The sequence below is a fragment of the Biomphalaria glabrata genome, chromosome 6 (genome assembly GCF_947242115.1).
Source record: "Biomphalaria glabrata chromosome 6, xgBioGlab47.1, whole genome shotgun sequence".
Classification (NCBI taxonomy): Eukaryota; Metazoa; Mollusca; class Gastropoda; family Planorbidae; genus Biomphalaria; species Biomphalaria glabrata.
In genome coordinates, this window is record NC_074716.1 from 40,468,461 (window position 1) to 40,483,734 (window position 15,274).

Genomic DNA, 15,274 nt, shown 5'->3' on the forward strand with positions numbered 1-15,274 from the left:
TTCACTCTCACTCAGTTACTTAACGCAATCACTTACGCGTGTACTTGTACACTTATTACACACACTCCAGGAAATAAAACATGCGCTTTACTCATTTATATGGGGCGTGGTGGCTGGGGGATAAAGGGCTTTGATTCCGAACCGAGCTGTCTCGGGTTTGATTTTCGGTGGATTGTTTTAATGTTGAGATTTTTTTTTGGACGCCTTTGAGTCCACGAAACTTAAATAGGCACCTGGCATTATATGGGAGGAGGCGCGGTGGCTTAGCGGTAAAGCGCTTGGCTTCCGAACCAGGGGTCCCGGACTCGAATCTTGGTAAAGACTGGGATTTTTAATTTTGGGCGCCTCTGAGTCCACTCAGCTCTAATGGGTACCTGACGTTAGTTGGGGAAAAATAAAGGCTGTTGGTCGTTGTGCTGGCCACATGACACCCTCGTAAACCGTAGGCCTCGGAAATAGATGACCTTTACATCATCTACCCTATAGACCACAAGGTCTAAAAGGGAACTTTACTACTTTTGTTTTTACATTATATGGGAGAAACGAAAGGCAGTTGGTCAATGTGCTGGCTACAAGACACCATCATTAGCCGTCGTTCAAAGAAACAAATGACCTTTACATCATCTGCCCTATTAATTGCATGGTCTGCAAAGGGTAATTATTCATTTACTCACTAAACGTCTCGGGGACCAGCCCAACACACAATTTACTCACAAAAAGCCTCAGGGACCAGCCCAACACACAATTTACTCACAAAACGCCTCAGGGACCAGCCCAATACACAATTTACACCTACAGTTAGGAACTGATTCTATTATTTAAAACACGTGTTCACAGAAATTGCTCTATTTATTCCTTCACGTATAAACACACACGCACGCACACATTCATCCGAAATTCTTTCACTCACTCATTCACTCAATAACATTGTCTACTTTCAGACTCACGCACCCTCCAACCAAAATAAAAACATCTACTTGCATCAGCCCCTGGTCACGCTTCAGTGCGCACGCCATGCAAAAGCAAATACACATCAGTAATCTTCTCTGTTTCTGTTCTAATTATTAAATGGATAGCACTACTTTCCCCATCATTCAATGGATAGCACTACTTTCCCCATCATTCAATGGATAGCAGGCTACTTTCTTCATCATTCAATGGATAGCAGGCTACTTTCTTCATCATTCAATGGATAGCACTACTTTCCCCATCACTCAATGGATAGCACTACTTTCCCCATCATTCAATGGATAGCACTACTTTCCCCATCATTCAATGGATAGCAGGCTACTTTCCCCATCATTCAATGGATAGCAGGCTACTTTCCCCATCACTCAATGGATAGCAGGCTACTTTCCCCATCATTCAATGGATAGCAGGCTACTTTCCCCATCATTCAATGGATAGCAGGCTACTTTCCCCATCATTCAATGGATAGCAGGCTACTTTCCCCATCATTCAATGGATATCACTACTTTCCCCATCATTCAATGGATAGCACTACTTTCCCCATCATTCAATGGATAGCAGGCTACTTTCTTCATCATTCAATGGATAGCAGGCTACTTTCTTCATCATTCAATGGATAGCAGGCTACTTTCTTCATCATTCAATGGATAGCACTACTTTCCCCATCACTCAATGGATAGCACTACTTTCCCCATCATTCAATGGATAGCACTACTTTCCCCATCATTCAATGGATAGCAGGCTACTTTCCCCATCATTCAATGGATAGCAGGCTACTTTCCCCATCATTCAATGGATAGCAGGCTACTTTCCCCATCATTCAATGGATATCACTACTTTCCCCATCATTCAATGGATAGCAGGCTACTTTCCCCATCATTCAATGGATATCACTACTTTCCCCATCATTCAATGGATAGCAGGCTACTTTCCCCATCATTCAATGGATAGCACTACTTTCCCCATCATTCAATGGATAGCACTACTTTCCCCATCATTCAATGGATAGCAGGCTACTTTCCCCATCACTCAATGGATAGCAGGCTACTTTCCCCATCATTCAATGGATAGCAGGCTACTTTCCCCATCATTCAATGGATATCAGGCTACTTTCCCCATCACTCAATGGATAGCAGGCTACTTTCCCCATCATTCAATGGATAGCAGGCTACTTTCCCCATCACTCAATGGATAGCAGGCTACTTTCCCCATCATTCAATGGATAGCAGGCTACTTTCCCCATCATTCAATGGATAGCACTACTTTCCCCATTATTCAATGGATAGCACTACTTTCCCCATCATTCAATGGATAGCAGGCTACTTTCCCCATCATTCAATGGATAGCACTACTTTCCCCATCATTCAATGGATAGCACTACTTTCCCCATCATTCAATGGATAGCACTACTTTCCCCATCATTCAATGGATAGCACTACTTTCCCCATCATTCAATGGATAGCAGGCTACTTTCCCCATCATTCAATGGATAGCACTACTTTCCCCATCATTCAATGGATAGCACTACTTTCCCCATCATTCAATGGATAGCACTACTTTCCCCATCATTCAATGGATAGCACTACTTTCCCCATCATTCAATGGATAGCACTACTTTCCCCATCATTCAATGGATAGCACTACTTTCCCCATCATTCAATGGATAGCACTACTTTCCCCATCATTCAATGGATAGCACTACTTTCCCCATCATTCAATGGATAGCACTACTTTCCCCATCATGTTATTTTATTATACAGGTTACTTTTACTTCATTGTTCCTTCCTAGCTGGCTTTTTTTTTTCTTCATCAAACTGAGTTAAAAAGTATACTCAAGAACAATACATTCTATACTGTGTGTTTTTTTTTCTTCAGATTGTTTAAATAGAGGCAAAGAGTATATACCCTGTATTTCGGAAAGAGATAATACTGTCTTTCAAAAATAAACACTTGACAATTCTTCATAATTACACACTCATTATTACCATCTTAAGTATGTCTTTTATATTGTCTCTTATGAGTATGCCAAGAAGATCGATCAAGAGCTTTTGCCAGTTGTGAATATTATCACACTCCTGGAGGTAGTTCTTAAAGGAGTCTTTGTAACGCTTCTGTTCACCACACTATGAGCGCTTTCCTGCAAAGAGCTTCCCATAAAGAAAAGGTTTGGGGAGGCGATTTTCTGGCTTATAGACTACATGTCCCCCCCCCACCCCGTTGGAAATTGCTGTGGCGTGGATGCTGTTCACAACGGACATCTGTAGTATTTCAATATTTGAGGTGTCATTAAACCAGTTCACCTGATGGATTTTTCTCTTGACAGCGTAGGTGGAGGTTAAGCTTTTTAATGCATCGGGAATATAAGGTCAAGGACTCTGAATTATAAAAGAACGAAGGGAGGACTACTGCGTTGTTGACTTTCAGTTTTGTAGATATGCTGAGTTCTCTTCGCAGGCATACTTGTTTTTGTTTTTTTTGTTGTTTTTTTGTTTGCCAAAAGTAGCACTGGCAAATGCAGAATAGTAGTCTACCTCCAAATAGACCAACGTTTAAATATTTGCTAGTTTTGGATCATTTATAAAAATATCTTTTCTGTGACTGATTTCTTTGGAGGAGATTGGAGCATTTTTTCTGTCTTTTTTTTTTTTTTTTTGCAGGCGTTGGCGAAGATGGACAAGCTCTATTGTATGTCCTCTTCATTTACAGTATTTAGGGAATAGTCACCTGCTGTCTCTGAGATTTTGTGATAACACAGGCTCTCTTTGTAATTTTATTTGGGCTAATTTTGTTTTAGTAAGAAAACCTTTATTAACTTATTCATGGAATTAATCAGAACAGGCATATCCAACGCAATTATATCCAATAATATTCCAATTCGTATCTCATTCGAGTAGATATGAGATGTAAGTAAACTTATCCTGTTTTGATTTATTCTGAACTTATTTCGATCCAGATTATCTTCCTTGTCATTCGTTTCATCCAATTCACACCTAATCGAAAGAATTCGTTTTGAAAAACCTATATTGTTTCTTTTTTTGTTTTTGTTTATAAAAATGCTATTTCTATTTTTTACTCACTTGTATTTCTCGCATATAGTAAATATTATTACTTTGACGTCCGATTAGAAATAAATTATTATTTCTTTGAATATAGAAGTCTCGGGGGGAATCCTGGTAGCTAGTTTACATTTTAAAAAAAATTACATTAGTACATTATAAAAATGGCCGGCCCAAGATAGAATAGTAAATATAAATAAACCATGGTTTAACTATAAGATAGATTTAAATATAGATTAGGCGCGCCTACAAAATCATTAAATGATTAAAAACAGATTTAAACCTAGATTAGATCGCGAAAATAGATTTTCGCTAAACAATAAATAATCTGTATAGATGTAGACTTAGATTAGGTCTTAAAAAACACCGATAGTCTCACTAGATAGCTAAGCACTTAGGCTAGAACTCCTGCAAATTCAAACACTAGGTAGACACGAAATCAGCATAGGGCCTACACAGTGCAGTAAAACATTATACTGATAAAACATTAGCGTAGGGCCGACACTCACTAATGGTAGATCTAGATAGATACAGAAACATGCATACTAACAAAACATCAGGCAACAACAAAAAAAGAGCTGAGAATGGGCAGGTCCGTAAGCTGCGGGAGGCTTGAGCGGTTGCGGGATGGGTGAGGGTTCCTTGGGGGGTGGTTTAAAAGGGTGAAAAAAGAGGGTCCTATAACAATAAATATATACTCATAAAAAAAAAACAACACTTTGACTATTTGGGATAAGCTATTTCTATTTTGTGAAACAGTAAGGAAATACGCTTCTCTTACTCGCCTGTCTCAGCTTTGGCTTTTTCACTATCTTTCCCTATATGTCTCTTTATTTCTCTCTCTCTCTCTCTCTCTCTCTCTCTCTCTTTCTTTCCCACCCCCACCTTCTTCTTTTCCTCCCAGTTTCTCTTTTTTTTTATTTCTCTTGGAAACATTTTTTTCCTTGGAATCTACACATGTTTAAAGTTGTCCCAATTTAAAGTTGCCTCATTTAGAAATGTAAAAATATAACAGTCTCTTACTCTCCTTTCTTTTTCTAATCTCTTTTCTCACTTATATCTCTCTTTCTCTGTTTTTCTCTCTCCTTTTTCTCATTCTCTACAGTCCCATCCCCAAGGCGCTATATTTACTTAGATTTCGACTTCTAAAGCCCAACTCACCCCCTACACAAATGCACTCAAAAATTATTTTTTTCACTATAATTTAAAATCACTCTTCCCTTGCCCCCCCCCTCTTCTCACCCCCCCCCCATCCCCCCAAACAAGTTTATTATACAATATCTGTCTTTTCTTCGGCTTTTCAATTCAACATTGACTGTGAATGGAGAAACAGAATTCGACTTGGTTCGATCCGCCTTGAGTTGTAGATATTGTTGTAACTCTCTAGGTTAGGCACTCAACGTAAAGGCATGCAACTCAACACAGTTTAACAGGAAATAAAGACAGGTGTTTATCTACTAGCTTCCTCAGAGTCTTGCTACTAATTTACCAGTCCTTTAGACAGCAACCCGAATGTGGTCCAACGACAGAATTCCCCGCTTCGCTCCAGGTCTCTTCTACAACCTTCAGGCAGCACAAAAGCTGGCTTCTTAGTTTCCAAACATTCAGACTCTTCACAATCCCTGATGCACTGTTCTTCTCTCTCTCCTAGTCTTCCCGTTTACGTTCACTAGTGCGCTAGTGCGCACCTCAAGCACTTGCAAGGCAGGGTTACAACAATATGATCATCACCAGTAAATGGTCAAGTAGGTAGAAACCTCAAGCAGCTGATCTGCCTCATCGTAGATGTAAAAGAGCTTTCACAACATTTGTCAATGTCCAGGCGCCATCGATCAAGTTTGGTCAGCTTGGACCCGGGCACTCTACCCTTCCTCTTCGTGGCACCCGGGTGGAAACGGTCGTGAGAGGGGACGGCTAGGCAAAAGGGTAGCAAACCAAGGAAGTGAACGCCAAACTAGACTTCGAGTTTTACCCCTAGTCCCCTAGTCTCACCCCCTAGTCCCCTAGTCTCATCCCCATAGTCCCCTAGTCTCACCCCCTCCTAGTCTCACCCCCTCCTAGTCTCACCCCTCATTAGTCCCTTCTAGACTCACCCACCTAGTCCCTCCTAGTCTCAACCCCTAGTCCCCTAGTCTCAACCAACTAGTCCCCTAATCTCACCCCTAGTCCCCTAATCTCCCCCCCCCTAGTCCCCTAGTCTCACCCCCTATAAGCCTAGTCTCACCCCTTCTAGTACCCTAGTCTCACCCCCTAGTCCCCTAACCTCACCCCCTAGTCCTCTAGTCTCAACCCTACCCCAAGTCTCACCCCCCTAGTCTCACCCCCCTAGTCCACTACTCTCACCCCCAGTCCCCTACTCTCACCCCCAGTCCCCTAGTCATTCCCCCTTAGTCTCACCCCCCTAGTCTCAACCCCTCCTAGTACCCTAGTCTGATTCCCCCTAGTCCCCTAGTCTCACCCCTACCCCAAGTCTCACCCCCCTAGTCTCACCCCCCTAGTCTCACCCCCCTAGTCCCCTAGTCTCACCACCAGTCCCCTAGTCACCCCCCTTAGTCTCACCCCCCTAGTCTCATCACCCTAGTCTCACCCATCTAGTCTCACCCCCCTAGTACCCTAGTCTCAACCCCCTAATCCCCTAGTCTCACCCCCTGTCCCCTAGTCTCATTCCCCCTTGTCCCCTAGTCTCTCCCCCCCTAGTCCCCTAGTCTCACCCCCTAGTCCCCTAGTCTCATCCCCCTTAGTCCCCAAGTCTCACCCCCCTAGTCACCAAGTCTCACTCCCCCCCCTAGTTCCCTAGTCCCATCCCCCTTGTCCCCTAGTCTCATCCCCCAAGTCTCACCCCGTAGTCTCGTTCCCCTAGTCTCACCCTCTAGTCCCCTAGTCTCTCCCCCGTAGTCCACTAGTCTCACCCCCCCTAGTCACCAAGTATCACCCCCTAGTCTCACCCCAAAGTCTCACCCCCTAGTCTCATTCCCCTAGTCTCACCACCCTAGTCCCCTAGTCTCACCCCTCAAGTCTTCTAGTCTCACCCCCTAGTCCCCTAGTCTCACCTTCCTAGTCTCACCCCCTATTCCTCTAGTCTCATCCCTAGTCCTCTAGTCTCACCCCCTAGTCCCCTAGTCTCACCCCTTAGTCCTCTAGTCTCACCCCCTAGTCTCACCCCCCCAGTTTTCTAGTCTCACCCCATAGTCCCTAGTCTGACCCCCCTAGTCCCCTAGTCTCACCCTCCTAGTCCCCTAGTCTCACCCCCCTAGTCCCCTAGTCTCACACCCCTAGACCTCTAGTCTCACCCCCCTAGTCCTCTAGTCTCACCCCCCTAGACCTCTAGTCTCACCCCCTAGTCCCCTAGTTTCACCCCCCTAGTCCCCTAGTCTCACACCCCTAGACCTCTAGTCTCACACCCCTAGTCCTCTAGTCTTACCCCCTAGTCCCCTAGTCTCACCCCCTAGACCTCTAGTCTCACCCCCTAGTCCCCTATTCTCAACCCCCCTAGCCCTCTAGTCTCACCCCCCTAGACCTCTAGTCTCACCACCCTAGTCCTCTAGTCTCACCCCCTAGTCCCCTAGTCTTACCCCCCTAGTCCCCTAGTCTCACCCACAGTCAGTTAAAGGGGTGTAAAGGAGGAACACACCCTTCATTCAGGCCATTGAGTTCCAAGCGCGATGCACAACTCTACATGACAATTTTATGACATAAAATGGACGATGGAGATGTCAAGTGTTGACTATTGAAGACTATGTTCTTAGATGTAAATTTTTGACTACTGAAGACTATGTGCTTTGATGCTAGATGTGGACTACGAAGAATATGTCTTACATTATAGTTATAACTCTGCCGTACGCACCGCCATCCAGGCTAGTGCAGAGGTGAGCACTGTTATAGAATGGACTGGAAAGGATGTGAGTATTAGAAGAGGAGGAGAACGATTTCCGCCCGAGTAGAGAGCCAATGGAGTGATATGGCCTGCTTCAACACATCCCTCCATTCAGAACTCTCCTGGGCCTTCCGCAGTAACCCAAAGCTTTTTACCAAGGTTTATAGTTAAATCAAAAGAGGCTGCACCGTACGCAAACTCATTGACAACGAGCTAGATATCATGTTCAGTGTGAGCAAGTAAGGCGTAGATTAGGGGGATGAGACTTGGGGACTAAGGGGGATGAGACTAGGGGACTAGGGGGTGAGACTAGGGGACTAGGGGGTGAGACTAGGGGACTAGGGGGGGGGAGAGAAGCTGTGTTATGTCCATTTCCTTTTTTTTTATTTGTACGGGACTGTAGGTCAACACATGGTGATAATTCACCAGCAAAATATAATGGCCACCGGAAGCTATGGCGTGTTTTCATTCTCTCTGCAACATAAAGAAAGCCTTTGTATTGTAGACTCTAAAAATGCTGAAGCACTGCTACATGGTTGTAGACCTGCATGTATTTAGGATGTTTTTATGCTTTGGGTTCCTCCGTGTAAACAATTGTGATGATAAACCTCCCCCAGGTTATAGGCAAAAACTCTTCCAGGAATTCAACAATTATATCCTAATCTAAGCCTTATTAAGCAGAATGTTGTAGACAGGTCTGTAATAATTAATAAATGCTATTTGACCCCTATAGAAATTGACGTGATAAGACGAGAAGTAGGTCATGAGCTTCAGATACAAGAGCTCATCTCAAATATAATTGACACACCCACACATCTGACCAACGAAAACGTTAGTAGAACAACCAACCAACAAGAGAATGACCAAACATCGGCAATAAGCAAGGAGCTACATTCAAAATGTTCTACTCTTATAGCCGTTATAAAAACTTCAATCATAACTCAAGGCCTCGATCCCTAAGCTAAACGTCAAGAAAGAGACAAACACTTATATTAATGAAATAAAAAACTTTTAGTCATCCATTTTGAACTCCAAGAAATTTGTTTGAGACACACCTCGCTACATACTGCGCTGCTGTGGCTGTTACGGAGCTCTCTGCACTAAAGACCTTCGAGCTAGGCCCAATTAATCAGAGACCAAAACAGCATGTGCCAGCATGGAAAAGGCGCCTTGAAGAAATATTAATCAGCTGAGAAGCCAAATAGAAACAAGTGGACAATATCTGGGAAACAACCATTCCGCGAAAATTCTTAACAAAATGAAGTCCATATTAAGAACAACTGGAATCAAATTCACGGACTGTGACAGCCACACACAACTCTTATGTTTGAAAGATACGCTGAGACAGAAAGTTAAACTAACGGGAGATAGGTCAAAGCGCTACAACGGGACCACTTAAAAGAAAGAGCATAAAGAGATGTATACTAAATATAGATCTACATACTATATTATAGTATTGAGGGGAAGGAATAATGCTTATCACATTCAAACTTATGCTCTACAATTTATTGAAGTGGTGACCGAGTGTCACTTGAGGTTTGCAGGACACTTACTACGTCAGAATGAAACACACATCTTCAGAGTTGAAATGACCTGTATGCCGATACGAAGAAAGCACAAAACAGGGACATCCTTGTATAACGACGCCACACATCCATGAGCAGTGAACACTGGCTGGTAAGAGGCGGCAGACGTTGCCCATGATCTATTTCTATGAAGACAGCTTGCTGTCCTATACGCCGAACGGTGCGGGAAGAACGTATATTTCATTAGCTATTGTCGTATGTAAGAAATGTGTTAAGTGAATTGCACAGAAAGTGAAACAAATTATTATTATTATTATTATTATTATTATTACGACAATAGAAAAATTAATGAAGTTCATTTTGCATTAATTGAGTTTAACATAATCTAACTTTTTATAGATAAGTTTGCATAGACTCAAAGCTTCATACCATATCAAGATAACTGTTGATTAATAATTCATGAACGAATAATAACAAGACTCTGGATATAACTTATAAGACATGAAATCAGCTGTTTAATCTAACGCCATCTTGGTTGTCAACAACAGTTACAAGGGATGTTACTCCCAAACACCGAGTGGTGCAACCTACATACAACACACATCAACACCGAGTGGTGCAACCTATATACAACACACATTAACATTAACCGAGCAAAACTTTGGCTTTAAAACCCTTCTATAGTAGGAGCAGTGTCTTGAAAACTGTCTGATCTGGAAACAACTGCGTCTTTTATCTCTGATATGCTCCTTCTTCCCTAGCGTTATTAGAGCATGGAATGGGTTGCCTAAGTTAGCCAGGATAAAATTATCTTGGCAGAATTTAGATCATTGGTTAATATGCATGACTAAATGCATGACGTGTAGGACGTAAGCATCTTTTTTTTTAAAGTAAAGTCTGTATTATATAAGATAAGATAAGATAGGATTACTGATCTGAACCCTCTGACATTTAAGATGAGAACAAAGAAGAAGAAGAATGCATTGACTATATTAGAAAGTTTAGAAAAATAATGCTCTTACTCTGGAGACGCACCAAAATCTGTATTTCTAAGCTGCACTAGCTCTAAATTTAGGCCTCGATTATATTGAAGCACTATTCACAACAGAAACTGTATTACCGAGAGACGCCATATTTAATGTAACAAATGTTCTAAAAAAAAATGTAACCCTACTTTAAGATTATCTAGATCTAGAAGTCTTATAATCTGTATTTCTCGAGATTTATGTTTGAATAAAGTTGTCTACCGAGGACAGGATCTAAACTTAAAGTCTAAAGCAAAAAAAATATTTTTCGTAACATAGAAAATATTGACTAAAACTTTTTTTTTTATGGAAAGTAAAAACAGCATTTATATCTAGATCTATTATAAGATATAGAATCTAATCCATTGTAAATTATACCAATTTAAAACCATTAGTCATTTTTCTACCCAGACATGGTTGGATCCAAACCTTTTGATCATTTTAATATTGATACGAGATAATTATAGATCTTAAAACACTTTTAAAAAACATTCACTTTTTTATTTGATATTTACCAGATCTAGATTCTAGCTCTAACAACTGTATTAGAGATGGGACTTAATATACAAATGAGTTTTAATATCTATGGCTAGCTTATTCTAGATTACATAGATATTGAAATAAATTTAATTAAGAAACTGTGACTGGAAAAAAATAGACCTCTCTTCCTCCTCAAAAAGCTAGAATCATCGAAGAGTGGGAGAAATGTTTATACAATTACTCCTACAGAATTCCCATCCTGGGCATTGGCATTCTTAAGGCCACATTCAATCGTCTCTTCTGTGAACTTCGACATACTTACTAAGTAAGTTGGTCAGTATATATAGTTCGGGGATGACAAGTGACTTGCGCTGGAATTTGGATTTAAGTGAGGAGGATTCGCGCAACACGTCGACCTCACTCTCTCGCCCTAAAACCCGTCCTTTTCCGGAAGCAAGATTTGGTCAAGACGTCCAGGGACAAGTTTGGGTGCAGTGGATGACCAGAGACTTTCTGTGTGTCTTGCCCTGCTCTTGAGTACTCCACAGCACTGTGCTGGTACTTGCCATTCTGTCCGATTAGTCTAGTTTTGTGACGTTAAGCACAGGCGCACAGTCCAGACTTCACATGCTAGGTTTGACAGAACCTCAGTGTGCTGAGTGCCATGGACACGTCAGATACCCTCTACCTTGGTTTAGCCGACCGATAAAAACCTCCGTGGACAGAATATTTATGGCATCTACTCACTTGTCTCGAGTTACTGAAGGACATATCTTTGCTACCATTCGACTCACTTGTCTCGAGTTACTGAAGGACATATCTTTGCTACCATTCGACTCACTTGTCTCGAGTTACTGAAGGACATATCTTTGCTACCATTCGACTCACTTGTCTCGAGTTACTGAAGGACATATCTTTGCTACCATTCGACTCACTTGTCTCGAGTTACTGAAGGACATATCTGTGACACCATTCGATTTAAGATGAGAACAAAGAAGAAGAAGAATGCATAGACTATATTAGAAAGTTTAGAAAAATAATGCTCTTACTCTGGAGACGCACCAAAATCTTTATTTCTAAGCTGCACTAGCTCTAAATTTAGGCCTCGATTATATTGAAGCACTATTCACAACAGAAACTGTATTACCGAGAGACGCCATATTTAATGTAACAAATGTTCTAAAAAAAATGTAACCCTACTTTAAGATTATCTAGATCTAGAAGTCTTATAATCTGTATTTCTCGAGATTTAGGTTTGAATAAAGTTGTCTACCGAGGACAGGATCTAAACTTAAAGTCTAAAGCAAAAAAAAATATTTTTCGTAACATAGAAAATATTGACTAAAACTTTTTTTTTATGGAAAGTAAAAACAGCATTTATATCTAGATCTATTATAAGATATAGAATCTAATCCATTGTAAATTATACCAATTTAAAACCATTAGTCATTTTTCTACCCAGACATGGTTGGATCCAAACCAAGTTTGGGTGCAGTGGATGACCAGAGACTTTCTGTGTGTCTTGCCCTGCTCTTGAGTACTCCACAGCACTGTGCTGGTACTTGCCATTCTGTCCGATTAGTCTAGTTTTGTGACATTAAGCACAGGCCGCCAAGTCCAGACTTCACATGCTAGGTTTGACAGAACCTCAGTGTACTGAGTGCCATGGACACGTAAGATACCTTCTACCTGGTTTAGCCGGCCAGTCAAAGCCGTTTCTGGGGTGTTGCGCATGCTAAAGCTTCTGGGAGCCACATGTGAGAGTTGGGTACTGAGTGGGGACCAAGAGTGAGCCAAGCTACCCTCAAAAAGAGGGTACGACTGCCTGTCCACTAGAGGTGCTAACCATCCTAGATACCCCATACACCCCAGTCAGTACAAAGGAAGACGAAGAAGCTAACATTCTACGTGCTCTGTACGTTGGCCAGTCAGATCACAGGTCTATACAAGCAAGACGGCCCTCAATTTACTGAAACGTTTTTACGTTTGCCACGATAAACACCTAACGCTTCATTAACTAATTATTATCATAAGGACGTCTGTGTTTTTAAGTGAACAAAGCAAAAGATGGATGAAGATTTACAAGGTAAATAGTCATTATTTTGTTCTTATAAATATAAACTTCATTTTATTACCCTTAGGATGTTTGATTTTCGTTAAAAGCAGCGAATACCACATCTTGTGCCATGGGAGAGTTGTTGTTTTTTTTAAATATATGCTTATATGTTTCTTACTTTCTTACAAAACTTATATCATCAGTGTCTTTGCACAATTTATATAATATAACACCCTGCTCGTTTTGCAATGTCAATGGCTGTGACGAACCGTATAAGCGAGATCAATAAATATGTCCACATCATTATTTCTCTGTTGATAAATTTTCCATCAACGATTAATTGTCACGCTTTGGCTTCCTTGACTCACAATCACATGTGTACATTTATACATTGTAGGCTACATTTTTATCTGATGATCGGTCTTCTTTCTAGGTATATCAACTCTGCGCTTAAAAAATGTATTATTCCCCCTCCCTCATTATTTGTACCATTAAAATTGATGTTGCATTCAGTCTTTTGACAGATTATCTAGTTTTATTGTTGGCATAAATCTAATCTAAATTACATCTAAATTATTCCAAATTTTTATTATAGATCTAGATCTAGTAGATAGATCTTAAGAGTGCTAAGTCAGAAGTTTAGTTTATGTAGATATACATCCTTATTCTAGTTCTACTGCTTAACATATTCGTTACATAAAGGGCTTATTGTGAGTCCCTAGGGGTTCGCCGTCAATCAGAGAATCACGTAAGTTCATATACAAATAGTGCTAATCATAACAATGGAGTGACAATAATTCAAAAGGGGAGATAAACATGATCAGTTTATAATAGCCAGCAACCACGACGTCATAGTTTACATACGGCAGTCAGCCATGAACAATGGAAAAAACGCTACACAAAATAAATGGGTCATGTTCGGGGGGGGGAACTTCTTGTATCAACTTAATGGTACAAATAATGAGGGAGGGGGAATAATACATTTTTTAAGCGCAGAGTTGATATACCTAGAAAGAAGACCGATCATCAGATAAAAATGTAGCCTACAATGTATAAATGTACACATGTGATTGTGAGTCAAGGAAGCCAAAGCGTGACAATTAATCGTTGATGGAAAATTTATCAACAGAGAAATAATGATGTGGACATATTTATTGATCTCGCTTATACGGTTCGTCACAGCCATTGACATTGCAAAACGAGCAGGGTGTTATATTATATAAATTGTGCAAAGACACTGATGATATAAGTTTTGTAAGAAAGTAAGAAACATATAAGCATATATTTAAAAAAAACAACAACTCTCCCATGGCACAAGATGTGGTATTCGCTGCTTTTAACGAAAATCAAACATCCTAAGGGTAATAAAATGAAGTTTATATTTATAAGAACAAAATAATGACTATTTACCTTGTAAATCTTCATCCATCTTTTGCTTTGTTCACTTAAAAACACAGACGTCCTTATGATAATAATTAGTTAATGAAGCGTTAGGTGTTTATCGTGGCAAACGTAAAAACGTTTCAGTAAATTGAGGGCCGTCTTGCTTGTATAGACCTGTGATCTGACTGGCCAACGTACAGAGCACGTAGAATGTTAGCTTCTTCGTCTTCCTTTGTACTGACTGGGGTGTATGGGGTATCTAGGATGGTTAGCACCTCTAGTGGACAGGCAGTCGTACCCTCTTTTTGAGGGTAGCTTGGCTCACTCTTGGTCCCCACTCAGTACCCAACTCTCACATGTGGCTCCCAGAAGCTTTAGCATGCGCAACACCCCAGAAACGGCTTTGACTGGCCGGCTAAACCAGGTAGAAGGTATCTTACGTGTCCATGGCACTCAGTACACTGAGGTTCTGTCAAACCTAGCATGTGAAGTCTGGACTTGGCGGCCTGTGCTTAATGTCACAAAACTAGACTAATCGGACAGAATGGCAAGTACCAGCACAGTGCTGTGGAGTACTCAAGAGCAGGGCAAGACACACAGAAAGTCTCTGGTCATCCACTGCACCCAAACTTGGTTTGGATCCAACCATGTCTGGGTAGAAAAATGACTAACGGTTTTAAATTGGTATAATTTACAATGGATTAGATTCTATATCTTATAATAGATCTAGATATAAATGCTGTTTTTACTTTCCATAAAAAAAAAGTTTTAGTCAATATTTTCTATGTTACGAAAAATATTTTTTTTTGCTTTAGACTTTAAGTTTAGATCCTGTCCTCGGTAGACAACTTTATTCAAACCTAAATCTCGAGAAATACAGATTATAAGACTTCTAGATCTAGATA